This window comes from Pholcus phalangioides, unplaced genomic scaffold (genome assembly GCF_987345545.1).
Source record: "Pholcus phalangioides strain wild (caught in Gottingen) unplaced genomic scaffold, Ppha-v1.0 ptg000008l_1, whole genome shotgun sequence".
NCBI classification, from domain to species: Eukaryota; Metazoa; Arthropoda; class Arachnida; order Araneae; family Pholcidae; genus Pholcus; species Pholcus phalangioides.
Genome location: NW_028301601.1, coordinates 37,193,362 through 37,215,811, shown reverse-complemented (window position 1 = coordinate 37,215,811; position 22,450 = coordinate 37,193,362). Strand labels below are relative to the sequence as shown.

The 22,450-nt window shown below is 37.2% G+C and overlaps 1 protein-coding gene across 2 annotated transcripts in view; it reads left to right on the top strand.

The window, feature by feature from the left end:
* Positions 1 to 22,450, top strand: part of LOC149084237 (uncharacterized) — a 165,912-nt gene that overhangs the window by 61,178 nt on the left and 82,284 nt on the right. The gene's annotated exons all lie outside the window — the stretch shown is intronic.

The window sequence follows — 22,450 nt, the reverse complement described above, 5'->3', positions numbered from 1 at the left end:
GCCGCGACAATTTAGGACGCTACGAGATTGGTCAGAGGTGGTGTGAGATTTAAATGCAGAAAAAGTTGAATTTTTAAAAAATTCAAAACTTTTTGAGGAAAAAGTAAAAATGCAGTATTTGAGAATTAAAATCAGTGATTTCCAAACTGAGTTATATTGAGAGAATTAATTGATTCTCTCCAGTGGCCATGACGAGATATATCTCGCCTAACTTGACGCCTTTTATTCCGCATTTACGAGATATCTCGCCTCCTCAAAACTGTTTTATTTCGGTAATAACGAGCCCAGACATCTCTTTAAAGCAATCTTTTTTTTCGAAGTCAGCTTTTGCTTAAAGTCTGATAACAGAAGACGAGAGACGGTGTCGTTTCCCTTTCCTTCAGGATAGTATAGATATGAGTGCGGTATAAATAACAGAAAAAAAAAGCCAGAGTAGTTCTCCTCTTTTTGGGTTTATTGTTATCGGAGTTGAGGAGGGGTAAGAAGCACTATCACCTGCACAAAATCAGGGGAAAAATATTCTTTTTGAAAAAAGATCAGGCAAAGGGTTTAGTGATTTCAACTGTGCCAAAATTGTCTCGGTAAAATTTAAAAACAATTTAAAGGATTAAGTTAGTTTGTTCTAAGTATCGTTCCGTGGCATTTTGGAGTGCTGCGAGACGTTCGAAATTCTGATCTGATTCCCAAGGGTGTCGTGAACACTAAAAGTTTGCAATTCCTTTAGATTTTCACAAGCGCGAGATGCTCATAAAACTTTAAAATGACGCCCAAACGAGATAAATATATCTTCCAGCCATAATTTTTTATGTAATTGTCATATCTACTGTGCAAATATTTTTAGTACAACGCAAATTTTAGTTCAAAAACGTGAAAATAAAATATTTACGCGAAATATAAATAAGGACGTAATGGCAGACGTGCTTTAGAAATCCGCTCTTAGTCTCATAAACACGCATGTATCAACCTCGATTGAATATTTGAATATTCGATGAACTTCTAAACCGAGGAAGATGGCACACACATTTCTTATATCATTGTAAATACTTCCCATGCAACTCGTCATATGTTACAATTAGTGGAAAATAAATGTAAGTAATAACAAAAGTTTAACGCCACATGAATAAGGCGCTGAATTTGAGTTGAAATTGGAATAAAGAAAAGGAAATAAATTTCGTGTGAAACTATTTAGTTTTGTCTGTACGATAAATTTCGCGCGTTCGAGTTGTAAGTCAGTCGATGCAGTAATTGTCGATCTATTCTTGCGATTAGCTTTTAAAAACACTCTTGAGATTTCTTTGAGGAAAACTCTTGAAAAACGGAGGCGAATTAAACCTCTGTACGTTAATAGCAGATATATCTAGGACAAAAGTTTTGACCATGGTACGTGTTGGAAGTTTAACATAGCCATAATAACTGGGTATACTTCAGGCTGAAAATTTTACATGAGAAAAATTAAAAACACACAAAAAGCATTTTCCATTCTAGTTATCCTTTCACTTTGATAGAAATTACTGCGCAAGTTTTCATTGAAAATAAGGCGAAATAAAATCAGTTTTATGAAACACCATACCAGGGGTGGCCAACCCTTTTCCTAGACGTGCCATAATCAAGATTATTTTCGTGCCACTTTGCGAATTTTAACACACAGACCATACATCTCATTTTACTGGACACCAGAGTTCTCTTCGTTTCTGTAAAACATTATTCGCGACTGCCCTCTTACATTTGAAAAAAATTTCAGTTTTTCCCTCTTTCGACTTTTAAATTGTTTTTATTTTTGAGTCATAAAGTCAATTATCGCAATGAAGATTGTGCATGCACGTCTATGGATAGAAGTTATTACATAAATGTTGGGCATGGACACCGAACTTGAGGACCTCCCATCCCCAATAAACTTTGCAAGAGGCCAAAGCCTTCTAGATACAGTAAAGCGAAGCCTGTATGTGGTAAGACCCGGGCTGTGACGGAGGCTTTGGCTTTGTCCCCCACACCAAGAATTGTGTACCATGGATATACTATATTATTTTATTATACAATGTTATACAAATTATAAATATTTTATTATACAATACAATTTATTATACCCTTCCCCCCCCCCCCACATGCGGACTATCCTGAATATCGTACACGTGGGACGTCCAGAAACTATGCACAAAGATGGAAAATCGAACAGAAACGCATTGTATAGAAAGCCATCACATAATTATTATTTTAAGAGGGCCTACTATACCGAATACAGATGTGGCAGCCTACAAAACCATCATTCATAAGAAACAGATTGTTTAAAAGTTGGAGAGATTTTTTCAATTTCTTTGAAAAATGGAATATAACTTCATTAATTTTTGAAAAGCGTTTGCGTCTGAATACCATGTCTGAATATAAGGGAAATAAGAAATCAGTTAGTCATTGACCTTTATTGATGACTTCCAAAAGAAAAAAAAAAAACTTATTTTTGCTTGCGTTACAGCAAAATTTTGATAATTAGAGGTGATATAGGATAATCAATTCCATCGATAGGATAATCAGTCTACATCTCTGGATGTTTTCATTCATTTGTCTGTTACCGACTTTAAAAGATTTTTGATTTGATATATATATATCTTTGTGTAGAGTTTTTGTATTTTGCGTAATTTTTGTTACTTTTTATTTGTCTTTTGTGCACTTTTTCATGTAGTCATATTTTCTAGTCTGCGCTAATTTTTATATTTACTGCAAACTGTAATTGGGTTTAAATCTGTAGCTTTGAATTTTAAATAAATAAATAAATAATATTTCGCGTGAATCGAGCTTCTCTGAAATATTTTCGGGATGGTGGAACGCCGTTGGCACCACTTCCCACAGAAACGCTTTTTTGGCGATATAATTTACAGAATCCCGTACGTTTTCTGAGATTTCTTCCTTTTTCACACATTAATTTGTTTAAAACAAATTTTTTTTCATCCACTGTCAATCACATTATTTTCCGTTTTGTTGACATTGAGAAGAAGAAAGTTGACATACAGCTAGTTTGCCAAAGTGGCCAAAGCTGTTCGATCGACTCTCGACTCAGAAATGACCTTAACAATAAGCTAATGTAGAAGTAATTTCTCAAACCACAAATTTCTAATCATAATGCACAAAGAGTAAATTACACTGTGAACGCATCTTCAATTCATGGTCACCTCCGACAAAAATCAAGCCTCCCTTTCTCATACAAGTTTTCTAAAAAAACACCTGTATGTTCATTATAACAAATTGGTGGACTCTCTACCCACCACCCTCTTCCACTATTTTCTCTAAAGACACGTGGGATGTCCGAATTAGAGTTTACTTCTTATTACAACGAACCTGGAGGCGGCTGGAAAAATAAAATAAACGAAAAAAAAAATTGCTGTAGGAAAACGAAGTTCGTGAAATAAAGAGTTGATAGAAATGAGAGTTCATAAAATAGAGCGGATTTTAACATTAGCTCTATGGCATGCTGTTCGGGACAGAGGACCGACCAGTTCGTAAACTTGAGGTTCGTAAAATCGAGCGCCGACTGTATTACACTTTGAAGAGAACCAAGTACGAGAAGCGACTTAATTTTGAGAATAGAAAAAGGTGTCATATGTGTCCGCGGAAAAAACATCTTCATACACATGTGGAGTGCCTGAATGTGATATGACTATGCTAGTCTTTTGCTATTTATTGTTGAGCAGGTATGAGAAAATTTAGAAACCAGTTTATAAATGTTTAACCTGGTCTTTAATAACTCTTGTGGGCAGTTATTTGCCCAGAATAGTTCCTGTGAAAGCTAAATTATTTCTATGAGAATTAAATGTGAATGAAAAACATTCGTGATGGAGAAACCAGGTTTTGAAGGTCTACGCAAATCTTTACTGACGTTAAAATCGTGGTACACCTAATATTGTTTCTTATAGTGCAAGTTACATTCAAATTCCCATGTGGTGATTAATTTAGATGCAATAAAATATTTTTTCAATTGCACTGGAGCCGGACGAATTTCTCAAATGGGCCAAATTGGCCCGTAGGCCAGAATTTATACAACCGTGGTGTCGTAAAGCATAATATCCAATAATGAAAAAAAAAATTCTTATCTCATACTCTGGAGCACTAATCACTTCAGTCAAACAGATTCGAGTAAAATATTATACAGGGTGCATATAGGGAAGCCTTATCCAGGAATAAGTTGTGAACCGTTTATCCTAGAAGCATACTTCCAATTGAAAGAATTATCCTAATAACATGTGGGCCTCAGATACTTCATTCGTATTATTTTCAAGGGGATGTATAGTTATTAAAATAAAATAAAAATAACTTTTTATTTAGTCATTCTGCCCTAAAAAACTAAATTACAAGGCTGCCCTGTTTCTTCGGAGCTCCCCCCCCAAAAAAAATCAGCTTCATATGCTGTTCTCTCCATAGGCGGAATTGACTTGGAAGTCTGGGGGGGGGCACGATGATGATGATGTCAATTCATCTATACATATATACATTAGATCAGTCGACTCCACGTTTGACGCCCCCCGTATCACCGCCCATAGGTCTCTCCCTCATTTTCAGTTATTTTCGAATTCAAATACTTCAAAGAATATCACACTTAAAATCGGATTTTTTTTTCGGCTCAGGAGAGACAGGGCAACAACTTTCTTGGACAGGATGGCCAAATAAAAAATTAGTTTTTTATTTTAATGACTATTCAACCCCTTGCAATATTAATGACGTATCTGAGGTTTGTACGTCATTTGGATGCTTTTTTTCAGTTGAAAGTATGCTTCTATGATCAACAGTTGGCGAGTTATTCCACGATAAAGGAACTTGCTTATGCGTCTTGTGATTTCAGTAAAAAATACCTCCAATCTGATGCGTAACATCAAAAAGATAGAAGCTGAAGTTGAGACAATAAAAGCCATTACCTCCACGAAAAACTTTTACGAAGAGAACCTCCTAGAATTAATCCATCAAGATACTAAGGCTTCTCTACACTTAGACATTTGTAAAGTATTGAAGAAATCTTTCGAAATGGCATCATTCAGCCATTCAGTCTCACCATCAAACTACGAAGTTGAGTTAAAAGCCTGGTGGCTGGGTCCTTAGAAACACCACGATTATGACGTTATCATACAAATGACTGCACAAGTTCAAGTCACTGAAAGTCAAGTTTAAATGCAGCTCTTGGCAAGATTTCCGAAAATAGGAAACTTCCCGGGACTCAACCACGGGGAGGTGGCTGCAAGTTCGAGTCCCAATTAATTTTTTTTATTTCTAGTTGGAAAATCATAAAAAAAAATCTAGTTTGAATTTAAATTTATTTTAATTTCAGTAATTGAGTTGGTAATTGAATCAGTTTAATGCCTTGATCACTTGATATCGAGTTGAAGTTACTTATTACCAAATTATTAAAGTTTATCTTTTAGATCTATTTAGACTAATTGAATCATGTAATTTAAATAAAAAGAAAATTAAGTGAAATTAGATAAAAGCGTCAAAGTTTAATTAGGTTACATTAGATAAATAAGTGAGAGTCTAAGTTTGAATCGATAAAATTAATGAGTTATTTGAAAAGTTTAATTCAAATTTATTGTAAGTTCGAAAATTAAATTAACTTATTTAATTTGAAAGTTCCTTTATTTTATCAAAATTTAAATTACTTTAACAAAAGACAAAGAAAATACTCACCTATACTTACCTTAAGGTCGTTACTTACCTGTAATCGTCTAAAACAGCCTTCTTAGTAATCGCAGCAAGCACCGCTGGAAGCGAGTTGGCCCGTATCTCTTCGGCCTGGGATCTGAAACGAGATTAAGAAAGAAAAGAAAAAAGAAAACAAGATTATATTAAAATATCAGTTAGAGAAACACACAGTGGTAAATACAGAGATAATTCTAGCAATCCCTTGTCCGCTAGGATTTTGTTATAAGAGCATCTCATTCCACCATGAACACTTGTCCACCTGGAAAAGAAATCTGAAGCAGTATTTCGTCCAAGAGGGTGTAGTTAAGACAATAGAAGAGATTCTTAAATATGCCAAACGTCACTAATAAAGTCAGTAGAAATGAATTCGCGAAGGTACGTTTGAATTATTTCTAAAGATTCGTTAGATACAGCTCAAAATCGAGACAGAAACAAACTAGAGTTGGACCCATTTTCATTTGATTACCCATCATAATCAAATATACATTTCGGATCATATTCTAACTACATAAAAAATGACAATTTCACACTGAATATCACACAAAAGTTATTGATATGGCGCGATTATATCTAAATCAGTGTTTGTGTTAAGGAAAATTAGACACGGTAGAAGTACTTACTGTAGCGGCCAAGGTACACGCAGACGTGGCAGTCCGCGACCGGGTTGCTCTCGTCCTGTAAATAAAGAAAAATAATCATGAGGCAAACATTTTATCTGAGATAATTTCACATTCAGAAATGGAAAAATCAAAGTGAATAGAATACACCGTATGAAACACAATATTACATGACTTTAATTTTATTCTTTGCGATTTAAGGCCGCTCTATTGATAATGTGAACTTACGTATTTGAAGACGATCGGTCTTTCCTCGAAGGTCACCCTCTTCTTCTTCTTCGGTTTTTGCAACGGCACCGGAATCTCCTGAAAGAAAATGATAAAACTATTTCAAATTTGATGTCATAACGTGATTGTATATGCGTACTCACATGTCTGTGATAACAGAAGCAATTTACTAATATGTATATCAATACTGATTTATAAAAAAAAATTTCATGCGAAGAATTTTGTTTCAAAGAAAAAGTATTTGATATTTTACTTCTGAGAATTTCCAAATTTCAAATACAAACACGAAGACCACAACAGGCAAATTGCCCAACTACGTGGCTGAAAAAATATGGATGTCGAATACAACCAAAGTGCGGCAACTCAGTATAAAAGCACGTATTTAGAAGTAAAACAATTCTATATAATAACACTGCCCGTAAAAAAATTATGGTTATCTTATCTAAGTGTGAATAGCTACTCGATTTATCCAAATATGTCTATTGTACTTTTTTTTAAACGTGCCAATTGTGCCCAAAGAACAGGGCTGGACAAACCGCAGGCATCAGGTCGCTATGCCGACTAAAAAAATTGGGATTGACGCCTAAAAAATGTTTTGTATGTGGTTACTAAATTGGAGTCAGGACAACACAAAATTTTTGATATTCATATCAGCGTATCTATCAACATGGAAAGGGGCCGCTATGTCCTGGAAAGGTTTAAAGAGATATTACTTTGAATCTGTTTTCTTAAAAAATATATTTTTTGGCTCCTAAATCTTTTCTGGCGCTCAGATTCTTTTGTGATTTATCAAGATCTCCTAAAAAAATTTTATAATCAATACAAGTTTTTAAAGTTCCTATTACAACGATAGAATTCGAGTACTACATTGTCATCGTGGTAAATGTCATGTGACTACTCTACAATCATTATTAAAACATTAAAAAGCAATAATACACAAATGAAGAGAATAATAGAAATATATAGCGTTTTCCGATGAGCAAGAACCAAGATCCCACTGACAGAAAAGCCACACGTTCTTTACACACAAGGCTGTGAAACTAGAAAAAATGTAATCGATGGAAGTCATGCACAATTGAAAGAAATCATAAATAACGAATGTGTATCTTTTAACATTTCGTAATAAACACCTAAAATAAAACCTTTTAGCAGTAAAAACGTTACCTCTTCCTCTTCTATGACCTCCTCGACGAGCTCGAAGCCAGCCACGACTTTGTCGATGACTTCGTCCAGGACCTCCGAGACCTCCTACTATAGGAATGAAAGATTTAAAGGGTCAATCTCCAATGAAAGTTAGAAGAACGCAAAATCATGATCAAATACAATTGAATTACAATCAATTTCATAGATTCATTTTAATAATTGGATTTGATCATGATTTTGCGTTGGGCACATTGGGCACATTGGTATTGGATTACGACACTAAAGTACTGAGCAATTAAAAGAAGACACATGCCACAGTGATGACGGTCTGGTCGACGAGATCCTGGACCACGGCTGCCACGTCGTCGACAAGCTCCACCACGTTGTTCTGTTAAATAGAAGCGGGACATCCCGTTTTAAACATGCCCTCGAAATCAAATCGAATGAGATAGCGTAATGTATATGAGACGAATCGATTTAAGAATTATTGTGTGGAGTACTTACGACTTGCTCGTTGACGAGATCGGTGATGAATGTCGCGACGTCGACAGTTTGAGCGACGACCTCCTGTGAAGGGAAAATCACAGTCACGATTCATGATCATGTTACTACTTCATGAAAACATCCCAAGTTCGGACTATTTATCAACTTTCATAACTCGTGACATTTACGAAGAATAATGGAGCAAAAAACTACTTTCGATCGGCTTTTTCCTTTATTCTAACTTTCTACCGTTAGTTTGTTTTGTTTATGAAATGTGATTATACTCGCGTGATCACGTTTAATATCACATTCATGTAATATTTCATAAACTTAGTTTTTGAATTGCAGTCAAAGACACACCTATTTTAACAATATTGCACCCCCAATCGAATTATATTGAAATAATTTTTCAATCGCCCCTATTCCCCATTATGAGAAGTCAGTTCAGAGCATTTGAAAGAAACAATATTCGGATATTACATAAACCTCGATTTAAAAAAAAAATGCTAATTTAGGAGACCTTACCTCGACGACGACGGGGATGTCCATAATGTCCAGCTCCAGTGTTGATTCAATATCTCTTTCTCTTTCTCTCTTCCTCTCTCTCAACTTCTCCAATCAAATATCAAGATCTAGTCTTCAATCAGTCAAAAAAGCTTACGCTTCACACAATAAACCTCTCAAGTTAATCTGAAAATATCAAGAACAAAAGAATCACCAAGATTAGATAGCAGTAATTCGCAGTTCTGAACCTCTGTTGAGAAGCAGTCTCCTTTTATGCAGGGGACCGGCACTGTTGACTTCCATTGTTTGGTCAACAGACACGAATCGAACGAATTTCGAATTTTTCTGGTAACAATAGCCTAATTTGCATTCCAATCATAGTAATTATCTAGAGGCTATTTCAGAATTTCGATTAATCAATTTTAGGAAGTGCCCGAATATTAATATTAACCGTAGCTACTATTAAACCGCACATGCACCTTGTGAATACCTGAAGATATTTTCCGCTAAAGAGGAGTGTTCGTTAATGGGTAGCAAAATACATTGATTCCCATCGACGTCATTAAAAAAAGAGATGGTCACTAACACGGAGCGTGCGTTATGGAAGGCACTACTGTATTCCTGTAATAAACTTCGAACGAACTGGTGCATGTCGAAATATGCCATGTTTGTGTGGTGCGTGCCCAATATTACGTTTGTCTCTGAACAATGTTTGTGGTGTGTTTAAATACTACTACTACTACTCCACCATACACACACCTCGTACACATTCCTGTGCGGAATTTCTAACGAATAGGATCGTGCTGGAATGTATGTGGGGGACCATTATAAAGTATTTATGTTGTCAGAGCTATGTTTGTTTGTGTTCTTGCAGGTGCCACCATCTGTGTTCCTTATTTTTAAGTAAAGATGGTAAACGCTTGATTTAAGCAATACTGACATCTGCACGCTTAACTAACGGATTTTTTTAAACAGTTTACTACATACTTACTACTGAATACTTTTTAGTACCTTTAACTACGGACAATCGAAGATCTACTACTAAATCACACATGTATCTCACAAGCATTCGTAGTGAATTGGTGCATTCCGAAATGTGCTGCGTATGTGTTGCGTTCCTGTCGTACACAAAGATGACTGCTGAGCACTGTGTGTTACATGTTCGAGAAAGTGTGCTACTAATACCAAGCCGTACACTATTCATGCACCAAGTTAATATTCCTCTGGGGAAACTTTTAACAAATTAGTGCATGTCGGAATGTGTCGTTTTTATGTGTTCTGTACATAGAGTGCCTGTTATGCGAAGGAATGCCTGTTATGCATTCAAGAAATGTTGTCATCTATCTACCGAATTCGGAAACAAACAACTCGGCAGGATATTACGCTGAAATTTTGAATATTAGTGGCCTAATCACTCTCTGTGGAGAGACTTTTGAAATGGGAAATCGGCTCGCATTCGCGTCTTTCAGTTGGAATATCACAGAAAACCAATTTCGGCTGTCAACTCGAAAAGTTATTTTTCGCTTGTTTAGTCATGCATGAATATTTTATAAGTGTTGTGTAGAACTTTCTTTCATTCAAATCGAGCCCAACTCCTGTCCTATCAAAACGGGCAATTTACTAACGAGTGAGCTGTGCCGGAAGCGTGAGTGTGTGTGTGTACGTAACAGTCTTGATTAAGTATCTAGCGTTGTGTCTTATTTTCCAGTGCTGTGCTGCCGTCCATATGTAAAATTAGACGGCAGTATTGGCGATTGTAGGCCTGATTGCTCTCTGTGGAGAGACTTTTTTTTAAATATAAGATCGGAGCTCGCTCATTTTCGTGCCGCCCTGACGTTAAGTAATCGCAGAAAACCAACTTCGGCCGACCGCCATTATGCCGTCAGGGGGGCTTCGAAACAGGATCTTCACGATGCGAGTCCATCGTAATGCCTACTTGACATTAGAAAAGTCTGTCTCTCTTAAATCGGAGGTGCTACCATACGATGATTTCTGAGAACAAGAACAAACGTTACTGAATTCAATATTCTCATCCGAGTTCTATTTATATCGCTTGAATTTAAACATGTTTAAACAACAGCTATTTTCTGTTAAATTGTTATTATTTTTTTTCGTATCTCGCCTTCACTTAATGTTTTCTCTCCCAAGATTCAAAATAAAACGAAGCTTAAAGTTAGCAAGAAACGGCATCGCTTTTATTCGGTAGAATAAGAGTCGAATTTGCATAATCGATTAGTAAAAGTATGAAAGAGTTCGCACATGTTGTTGCGATTGTAACGTCAAATAAAATGAGGTGTTTGCGCTGATAACGAAGCAGCTCTAGGCGTTAAAAATTTAATTAAGAGCGGCACTCGAGGAACACGTGTTACTGCTCAGAGTTGCGCGAATGACTTTCTTCGAGAACTTCACTGAAGAAGTAAGAGTGGGCAAGAGAGGCTGTGATTATACAGCGATCGGACAATATTCGATGAATATGAAAGTGAATTGAGATAAGAGAGAGAGCAAAAAAGAAAAATGTTTTATTATAATAGTAGCTACTTTAGTTAGGCTACTACTTAATTCTCGAAAATTCCATGTTATATCATACAATCACGAGTTTTAATTGAAGTTTTCGATTCAAGTGTCTCCCTCTTGAAGCAGTTATTAAATAAAATAACATTTTCAGAATAAGTTTTATACTCTAATATTCATAGGTGGTTATAAATATAAGCTGACACTATGACGTGACTAAACTGGCTCAGAAGTATGTAACGCTCATTCTGGTAGAGGTATTTTGATGAAACTTTGTATACTGGGTGTCCTGTAAGTCCTAATGTGACCTTTATCTCATCGACCGTTCGTCGTAGAGGTATGGTTTCAGTTTAAGAAATGCTCAAAATGTGTTCAGAAATAACTCCGTACTTGTTTTGAGAATAAAAATACAGTGTGTCACAAAATAAAAAAATCTAAAGTTTTTATACGACCCCCTCCCCACTCGTCCTCTAACTTCCGATAAAAAAGTTGTCCTGTCTCTCCTGAGGCCAATAAATATAATTGATGTTTCTATTCGCTGAAATATTCAAATTCAAAAATCTGAGAAAAGTTGAGAAAGAACAGCATAAATGAGGGAAAGGAACGTTGTCCGTTGATTTACGCTTTTCTTTCCCAACGTTTCTCCGCTTTTTTAATTCAAATATCTCAGCGAATATTGCATTTAGAAATGTGGATTTTTTTTCGTTGGCCTCAGCAGAGACAGGACAACAACTTTCTTATTGGAAGTTAGAGGACGGGGGGATCGTATAAAAAATGTAGATTTCTTATTGCATGACACACTGTATTTTTACTCCCAAAACTGTCACAGAGCGATTTATGAACACATTTTGAGCATTTATTTATTTATTACCATACCTCTACGACGAACGAAGGATGAATTAAAGGCCTCATTAGGTCTTACAAGACATTATGTATACGTTATTTGGACTATGGGAAGAACAAAACTGCGATAAAAAGTGCCACTTTTTCATCTGGTGGTAAAATTGAACTATTTTTATTGAATCTTTCTTCTCTCCCCTCCCCGGTATATATATCCTATATACCAAGTTCCATCAAACTACCACCGTCAGAATAAGCGCTACACACGTCCAAGTAGTATCAGTTTATTGATAACCACCCTGTAGTACTAGAAAGAGAATTGCTCGAAATATATGCTTTTATTGAAAATGTGATCGAAGGAGTAGGTTTTTATGAGATTTAGAGACATTATGAGAGGGGAATATAGAAAAACCAGTAAGAGTTGTAAAAAAAAATCATATAGGTTTCTAAGGGATAGGAATACGTATCTAGGTTTCCGTAAAAAATCGAGTCGCGTGGAAGTTTTGGCTGTGATTTGTCGGTTTAATTGTACAATGACTGATACTACTAAACCACACACATGTACCTCGTCCATATTCCTCTCTGGAACTTCTAACGAATTGGTGCATGTTGGGATATGCGTGTCCGTGTTGTGAACCTAACGTAAAGCTTGTTTCGTGCTGCTATCTGCCACGTATTTTTCGATCTATGAGTGAAGTGTAATGTTTGAAGATTTTACCGTTAAGGCCTGTTGCTCTCTGCGGCTAGACTTTTCAATGGGGAGATCGGCTTGCATTCGCATCTCGAAGATGGGAACAGATGGCACAATGACTTTCTTTTCTTTCTTTCAAACCGAGTACAACTCAGGTCTATCACCATCTATGGGCGATTTACTACCTAGTGAGTTGTATCGGAAGTGTAACTGTGTGTACCTAACAGTCTGTGTGTGTATGTAGTGTTGTGTTTTGATTTTTCAGTGTCGCCTTCTATATTTCGGAAGTGAAGTGAATGATGTGTTATGATTGCATTACATTTGTACTGTTTGTAAGTCTGTTGCTCTCTGTGGTGAGACTTTTTAAAGGGGAGATCGGCGCGCATTCGCGCCTTGAAGTTGGGAACCACAGAAAACCAACTTCGTTGGTTCAAACCAAGTTCGTCACTATGACCACTCGACCAACACAGTTATATCATTCCCTATTGTGTGTAGTAGTGTCGGATTCATGCTATACTCTCATCTTAGGGATCCAGGTTCAAACTCCTGCGGCGGTACAGTTTTGGTCAGCTGAAGTTTGTTTTTCTGAGGTTTACCAACTTGAAGGAGCGAATACGAGCCGGTCTCTCACTTGAAAAAGTCTCTCCGCAGAGAGCAGGCAGACCTTCAACACCATACTCACACAACATGAAATGGCGTTCGCCATTTTCACCGCAAAATATGGAAGGCAGCACATCTAGAACACGAAATACGCATAATTCTGACAACATATATACGCAAAGGCCACACTTACAATCAGTACACGCATTCCAGCATGGCAAAATTTGTTAGAAATTCCCCAGAGGAATGTTTACGAGAGCCTTATACGATTGTGAGTACTACAACTACTACTTGGTTGTCGTATGTGCACCTCTGCGGAATTCCGAATCGGTACATTCATGGACGTGTTGTTTGTGTGTTTGGCCATAACGTTTCTGCTGCTTTCAAAATTCACACCTCTCATTAGATTTGAGACTGGCTTTCGTGGAGTTAAACATTTTTTGGATAAAAAAATATCCTCTCGTATCAGATCGAAATTCTAGAGGTGCCCCAATACAGATATCCAGCCAGTGCTTACAAAATGTTATTTGATCGAACACAAAACTCGCCCATCAAATAAAATACAGATGGCCTGTTCAAGTCAGAAACTGTTTGCGATGCCGGTTCTAAATTCATCTGGGATATGCAAAATCCGTCTCTTGCCAGTAACTATCTGTGGGTAGAATTCCTACCAACATTTTTTTCACTGGCAAAATAATTCAAGGATAATTCAAACATTGCACGTTTAAATAACAAATGCAAATACAAGGCCACAACATGCAAAATTCCCAACGAGTTGGCTGGAAAAAAAATAAAAGTCGTCCACACATAACAAATATGGATGTCATGTATTTCTAAAAGATAATTAAAAGTCTCAACTATCTCAATTAGCTTCACGTCATCTGCGAATTCGCTAACAATCCCATCGATACCCCAATTAAGTTTATCGAGAGTCAAAGTAGAAAAAAGTAACTCTATATAGTATTAAATAACACAGTCAAATTTTCCTTCTATATACTAATCTATCAAATAGTTTTCTTTCTATCAGGATTATTTACTTTTTCTCACACCTCTCTTTACGTACAATTGCGTTCATAAAAAGTCGGACGACCGTGTTCTTGTTCAAATACTTTAATGCATGGGTTAAATCGGTATATAAAACCTATAGATTCGACTCTTACCTGCTAATAAAATACATATCTGAAAATAATCTCGTAATCGAATCACATGCTTTGTTTATTACAAAAATACTCAAACTTATGCGATCAAAAGAAATCGGACGATTCACAAGAATTATCAAACCATAAAAAATAAACATAATAGAAATAACATATTTTTCAATATTTGGTAGGGTACCCCATGGCTTTAATTGCTGCACTGCATCTGCGGGACATTGAGTCCAACAAATGCCAAATCAAAGTTCTGGCATGTATTTTTTTCCATTCTTGTTGCAAAAACTGAAATTTTGCATCCAGATTAGAAGGTTTTGTAGCTTTACAGTGACGTTTAAGCACCTATCATTGATTCTATACTGGATTCAGATCAGGTGACAGCGATGGCTATTTTAGAACACTCATTTTTTTTGGCAGTAAACCACACGTTTTGTTAAAAAATCCACCCTCGAGGCATTTAAGTTCTGCCGTAGGGTAACATCGGGACCTTTAGAGTATCCAAATATAATTGTTGGTCGATGATGCCTGTTATTCGCACTAAAGGACCAACATCTGGTGATCCAAAGCAGCCCAACTCTATGACGTTAGGAAATTAATATCTCCTGTTGAATCGCTGGTTTACTGGATGCCCGGTATATCGTTGTTCACTCGACTCAAGCAAGTGAAACTTGGACTCATCCCTTCAAAGAACCTTTGCCTATGGTTCCAACTTTCGTGCTTCCGAGTGGAATCAAGTCGGACCTTTCTATTCTTAACTGAAATCAGAGGCTTCTTTGTGGATCTTCGACCAAAAAGATGAGACGTCACTGGATTGTAGAGACACTGACAGGACCTCCATAACTGGCTTGGTGGGGGGGGGGAACTCTTGGTTTATCTCCAGTACTCTTCTTCGGATTCTTTACTGAATATTGTTTAATGAAGCGATGTATTCTGGAGCAAGAACTATACGCTTTCTGTTTACTTCACCACGCACTTGAAACCGATTTCCGAACATCACATACTGTTGACTTTGGAGCACGTTGAAGTTTGGAAATATAATTGTTGCTTTGTCCACCTTGGATAAGTTTCACGATTTGGTTTTTTATCTTTAACGAGGAATTTTCCTCACTTTTAAAGTTGCGAGAAAAACGATTTTGAATTAAAATAAAATATAAAAAAACCAAACACAAGAAAAGGTTACTTTTTCCTTACTTTAATATTATTTTCATTCCATTTCAAAGGGGAAAAAACCTAGTCTTTTTTTTTTTGAACGCTACTGTAATTTATGTTAAAAATGTCAATTTCGAGGTCAATAGCTGCGAAACATGTTCGTTCTATAACAGTTGAATCAATAGAAACACATCTCTTTATTTCGTGCCCTCTATACAAACCTTATAGACAAAAATGTACAACTTGAAATCTGAAACCGATTTTGTAGCTATGCTGAATTGTGCTCAATCAGTCACAATGTTTGCGATTTTTAATTTCCTTTAAAATAGTCTCACTCTTCGCAACTTCATTATTGCTGAACATGTTTGATTTCTATTCCTGTTATAATGCTTTTTTAATGGTGCACAATCATTTTAATGATTTGATATTTGATTATTTTCGAAGAATATGCTGTGTCTAGTCATCTCTGTAAAAACATTGAGGTTTTTGTATTTCGCCTGCTGGCCGTCACCCTATGGGTCATCGCCAAATATTTATTTGCACTAATTGTGTCTATTATAAGTGAAGTACTAGTAGTTATCTGTAAAATGAGTGTTGTTGTGCAACGTTACTGTAGTGAAGAGATGACTCACAATACGATCAAATACTACCCTCATACTGGTCGCGTATCAGTTTAGTCTCAATAGAATTAACTGATAGAGAAGTAAAAAAATAATGTTGAAAAAGCCGACATTACCGTCTCTATTTACTTAATTTCTTTTCCTTTCAGGTTCCATTTAAAATTTGAAATGATTCACTGTAATGAAAACAGCTATAAAATTCATAGAATCGTTGGTTGTGTACGAAGAATAAAATAATTTAAAAGATGAATTTGGAATTCGAGGAATTTTTTTTTCTCCCTTTTCGAGAATTTTTTTCTTTCGAAAATTCGAAGAAGTAAATATCATTCGCGAATTCAAAAGGGGGGAAAAAGAAGAAAAATTAATCCAAGTAAATTGTTTGCACAAGGATTTTCTATTTCTGTCTTTTTTTACTTCATATTAAAGGAATTCGTAGCAATTTGTTGTTCACAAGATAGTTTCTTGTTGCTGCTTTTTTTCTGATTAGATGTCTTCAATCATCATCTTGTTTCTCTCTCGGCGAAAAATTTATTTTCGAGCAAATACAGTGTATAAACAGTCGAATCCCGTTTTAACGAAGTGATTTCTCCGGTCCCTTGGAGTTCGTTATAACGGGATTCGACTGTATATAAATGGTATACTCCACTCCTTTTATGGCTTATTTACAAAAATGTGACAGATTTTTTGTAAATTGATTCCATAGGAGAATATATGTCAAGGTAGCCTAGAGTCTCCTTAACACCTACAATTTTGCATTAGTAGTACATTTTTTTGGTCGAAAAGTTTGATATCGGCTACCTGAATGAAATGACTGAAAGTCTGAAAAGTTGACCGTAACATAACGTAGCAAAAATAGGTCACACATGGCCGACCCTATAACAAATTCCCTGCACAGATTGTAAAAATCTCTTGGGAATACGTGATGCTCACATTATTATTATTATGGTAACGCGTATGGTATCTGCCACTTTTTACTGACCAGGTTGTCCGGATGTGCCAGTGCAGTGTTTCTGAACTTATTGGCTGGTTAGTGTTCTCCGTGATATGCATTGTATTGTATATGCTAACATCAAACTCTTTCTGCTTAGAGTTTATAGATACAATTTGTGCAATCGAGTGATTCGGGATTTATACAGGGTGCTCTATTAATGGACCGACAAACTCAGAGGGTTGTTAGTAGGCATCAAGATGAACAAAAATTGCAATGGAACATGGTGTCTCACACCACGTTGAGAGGGTGAAAATCGCGAAAAACGCATACAGGCTCCGAGTCCAGAGGAGACTGAAGGTGGATGTCAGTTGATCACTGAATGCGTTCGTCGGTTCGCTCACTATACCTGACGTAATCACCTCGATGTTACATACCCAAGAAGGCGGATTGGACGCTCGTGTTAAACGTTGCTTGGCCTCCACGTCCGCCAGATCTCAATCTACATGACTTTTTCCTATGGGGCTGGTATCTTCGATCGCTTCCGGGAATCGTTTTTACGCCTTTGTAGACTGTGCAATGACTTCAGCGGCTATTATAACTAATCGAATAAATTTTTTTGTAGTTATTATTGTACTTTTTTGTCGTTCCAGCGTGACGTCGAAACTTGCGTGCGTTTTTCGAGATTTTCACCCTCTCAAAGTGGTTTGTGACACCATGTGTTCTATTGCAATTTTTGTTCCTCCTGATGCCTACTAACAACCCTGTGAGTTTGTCGGTCCATTAACAGAACATTGTATAGCGTAGAAAACATTCTTCCAGGGATTTTGTCTACGCATGGAATTTTTTTAGAGAAATTTCTTTATTTTTACAGTATTAATACCAATCTTAAAGTTTTAGTACCAGACCAGCCGTACCAAAATGAAAATGAAATGCCAGCCGCGGCGCATACTTTAAACATTTATGTCAGAAAATATGTAACTGAGATTTATGGTGAGCGCCGGTAGTTTTTTCGATTTTCCAGGCAAATAGATTGATAGTTCATTCATGAGAACGCATCAACAAATTTTTATATCAGACCTCCCAATGCCCACGCAACATAAATCTCAGAGTATACAGCATACGTAAAAATGACGTATTCATGCTTACGGATAGACTTTGTTCAGATAAATCTAACGATATCCTGTTAATGCGAATAAGTCATGAAGTTTGTGTACCAGAACGGTCATCGTTTACTAAGACTGAGAGATTTTTTTCTCTCACCGCAGTCATGTGTCGAGGACATCGTCCACAAAAATTTTCGATTTTCTTCATTCTTCATTTCCAAGTAATTTTTTCATTCAGTTTTCAATTCAAACGGTCTTTATGCTAAAACTTCACGCAAAGTTGATGGATGATAATGATTAATGGAAAATAACGCATGTTAACTAAAAATGTTCGGAATGTGTGCCTGAATCAGATTTAGATTTTTTTGTTGTTTTCCCTCATAATTTTTTACATGCCGTTTATTGTGCTGCCAGCACGGGACACACAAACAGCCTACGTGCTGAGGCATCATTAGCACTCGCACGAACTTCATGCTCGGAGAAGAATGGTCATGCGCAACTGGAACAATGAACTAATGAATCGATATGGCTTCGAAAAAAACACTAATATACACACACGCATGTGCTTTCTGTTTCTTCTTTCATGTTGAAAATCCTCGGATTCTGACCAAGTCCAATGAATAGAACGATGATAACTAGAGCCCGGAAGTTTAGACACTAAAAACGTTGAAAATATGCATTAAAAAAGGCATTTATAATTAATAAAAAAGGAGGAAAATAACTAAAATCTTCTGAGGGACCATTCAAGTATTACGTCAGCATCGATGTGGGGGAGGAGTTTCCGATTTGTTGACTTTTGATGACAAAGGGGGATGGGGTTTGGATAATGCTTACGTCATCAACCACCCTTTATGAAAATATGAAACATTTTTAATGGATCTTACTCGGTGCGCCAAAAATGAGAAAAACCTTTCGATAGTTTGTGGGCACTTGAAGTAACATCCCCCGTATTGATAAGTGCCCTACAGAACCACTTTAGTGATATCTAAATGTTTCGCGGATCCAAGTGATCTGGAAATGAGCACGGCCCGCTTAAGTGCTCTGGAACTATGCCACGCATCACTCAAGTGATCCGTAATTATGTGCCGCGAATCACTTAAATAATCTGAGAATGTTCCGCGGGTAACTTGAGTGATGCAGAACCGCACTAGGGGCCACTTATTTACTCTAAAACTACGTCACATGTCACTCAAGGATCTCTAGATGTGTCACGGATCGCTGAAGTGTTTTGGAACTGTGTCCCGGATCATTTAAGTGATCTAAAAATGTGCCACGGGCCATTTAAATGCTCTGGATTTGTACCACGGGACACTTAAGCGATCTGTAAATATGCCGCTTAGTTCATTTTTACAAAATTAGGTTTGAGGAGGGCAGGCTGCATCAGATAACCCCCAGGGCCATATTTGGTCCGCTTTACGCGATTACTTTTGTGGAATACGCAATCATTTTGTGGAATCAATTAATCGCGTAAAGCGTGGGAGGCCTATAAGGCCCCTTGTGGCACTGGTCTGGGCTTCAGGAGAAGGGGAAGGGGGCACAAGTAAAAAGAGATCCTTAAAAAGTGATTGGGGGACCCCCACAGTTAGCTGTGAAAAATAAACCAGATTTGAAGTATTCCACTGAAATAGAGTGCCGGGGGTGGGGGTGGGGGAAGTAACTATTTTTTGAATCCGATATAAACCTCTAGGGCAGTAGTATTCTCAAACTTTTTCCACCCGCCACTCCTTTGGCCTTGTTATCGTTTAACCGCAATTGCGCTGAATAGACTAGAAAGAAATCATTTCAAAGCACTGAACAGACACACATTCTATACACCGACTTTTAGCGACATCTCTAAGAAACTCTTGAGAACCACTGCACTAGGTGCTTTACCCTTAATTAATACCTCCCATATAGGAAAGCAAGAACTCAGTCCACAGGTGTTCAGAGATCTACCTTCATTTAATATTTTTTACAGTACAAATTAATTTACCAATCAGTTTAAGAAGTAGAAAAGATATCGCTCTCCTAGGAAGTGGTGGCGGAATCGCTGGTCAAGACGGAGACCACATTTAAAAGTACGGTCCAAAGGGGTCATGAATGAAAAAAAAAGAGATTGCGGAAGAAAAACATTTGTCTAGAGCGATGTTTCTGAACCTGGAGCTGTATGGCTCTTCGTAAATCTGAGATATTCGAAGGGGGCCGCGGGTGAAATTGAAGTGGAAGGCAAGAAGATTTGCCATGACAGGTGGTTATGGATGTCACAAAAAGCTGTTGAAAAAAATGTAGATGTGAAAAATTTATTTTTCTAGAGACGTATGGTAGAAAAAGTGTAGCTGCTTTCGGAATTCAGAAGAGCTGTCAAAATGATTTAGACCATCTTGACGCCAGGGCTCATTTTGAGCATATGTCCGTAGGAACCTACATGATGAGATCTGGTAGTATAGTTAGTCAGATTAAGTATACAGGGTGTTCTGTTAATGGACCGACAAACTCAGGTTACAAAAATTGCAATGGAACGTGGTATCGCGAACCACGTTGAGAGGGTGAAAATCGTGAAAAATGCACGCGGGTTTCGACGTCATGCTGGAATGACAGAAAGTACAATAATAACTACAAAAAGGTCTATTTGATTAATTATTACAGGAGTTGTTGGAAGTGGCGGCCACTGTCTTTATTGCACAGTCTACAACGACGTAAAAACGATTCCCGGACGCGCTAGAAGATACTAGGCATGCTTTTGATGTCTGCCGCAGCGACGACAATCAGCGCGATGAGATCCTCCGGTATTTCCACAGGCGTCACATAAACGAGTAATTCAAGGTGACCCCATAGGCTGTTTACGTTAGATATGGTGAGCGAACCCACGAGCACATTCAGCGATCAACTGAAATCCACCTATCATCTCCTCGGAGCCTGCATGCGTTTTTCGCGATTTTCCCCCTCTCAACATAGTTTGCGACACCATGATCCATTGCAATTTTTGTTTCGCTTGATGCCTACTGACAACCCTCTGCGTTTGTCGGTCCATTAACAGAACACCCTGTATAAATATAAGAGGCGTTACTTCCAGCCAAGTACAGTCCCTTAAAAGAGAGGGCAATGATGTTGAGAAGGCCCTTATTTCCCTGTTAGGAGCAACAGAAAAGCTCTCAGAACTCTAGCCCAGGAGTCCTAAAATTTTTGTTCCCTGCAAATCTACTCTTAAAAAAAAAGAAGACAGAAATCAATTCAGAGTAAGCAGAAAAAATTTCGCCCCTGAAGGGAAAAGGTAAATAAGATAGGGAGGATCGCGAGAAAAAATATGGTCCGAAGAGGGGCTATAGTCGAAAAGAAGGTTAAGTGACACTGGTGTGTGCCGTGCAGTATTTTTTTAGGAAGTATATATAGGATATGGACTTTGTTGAAAAATGCATAATTCATTTGCAGTAATATACTAATAACATGCTCATATAATAATATATGCTAATGTTTTTCTTTATTATAAAATACTTATTGTAAACCTCAGGACAATTGCTGCTCTCAAGATGTTAATGGTGCTCCCTGGGGTAGGATGTAAATCTTTTTTTTACACGGAGGGAAAATAAATGCTCTTTCCGGGAACCCCCGTAGGGCGAATCATATTCGTCGGGCCGGGATAAGTAACTCGTGGACTTGGTTGAACGGGGTGTTTGCAAATTTTTGATTCGATTCTCATTGAGAATACAATTGATTGAAGCCGTCCTTAATCGATTCTGAAGTTTAGAGTTCATTAAGAAGTTTAGTTTTCATTGCGATTTTTTTCTCATGAGTATATGATAATCGGTTGACAAATGGTCTAACTATCGTGTTTTTGTTATCATATGCACGTGTTTCATATTCGAGACAGAGAGTAAGCATGCCAGATTTCCTCATTGATTTTCCAGCTAGGGTGCTCATTCTATTCTAATTCGTTACCCATCTCGGAAAGAGTTATTTTATGACAGGAAACAACGTTTCTCCGAAGTTAATAAAGAGCGATAGATCGGAAACCCAACTATCGCAGCTGTTTTGTTCACAAGCTCTTAACAACTAGTAAATCTAGCCTCTGAGGAGAAGCTCTAAATCGATCCGTCTATTCTTTTGCTGAGACAAACCGCAAAATCTCAATTGAGAAAGGTGAAAAGGAGCTTCCGATGCATTAAAATTGATGTTCGCATCTTCAGAGACGGGATCGCTCTTTATCCTCGCCGTTCTTAATCACCG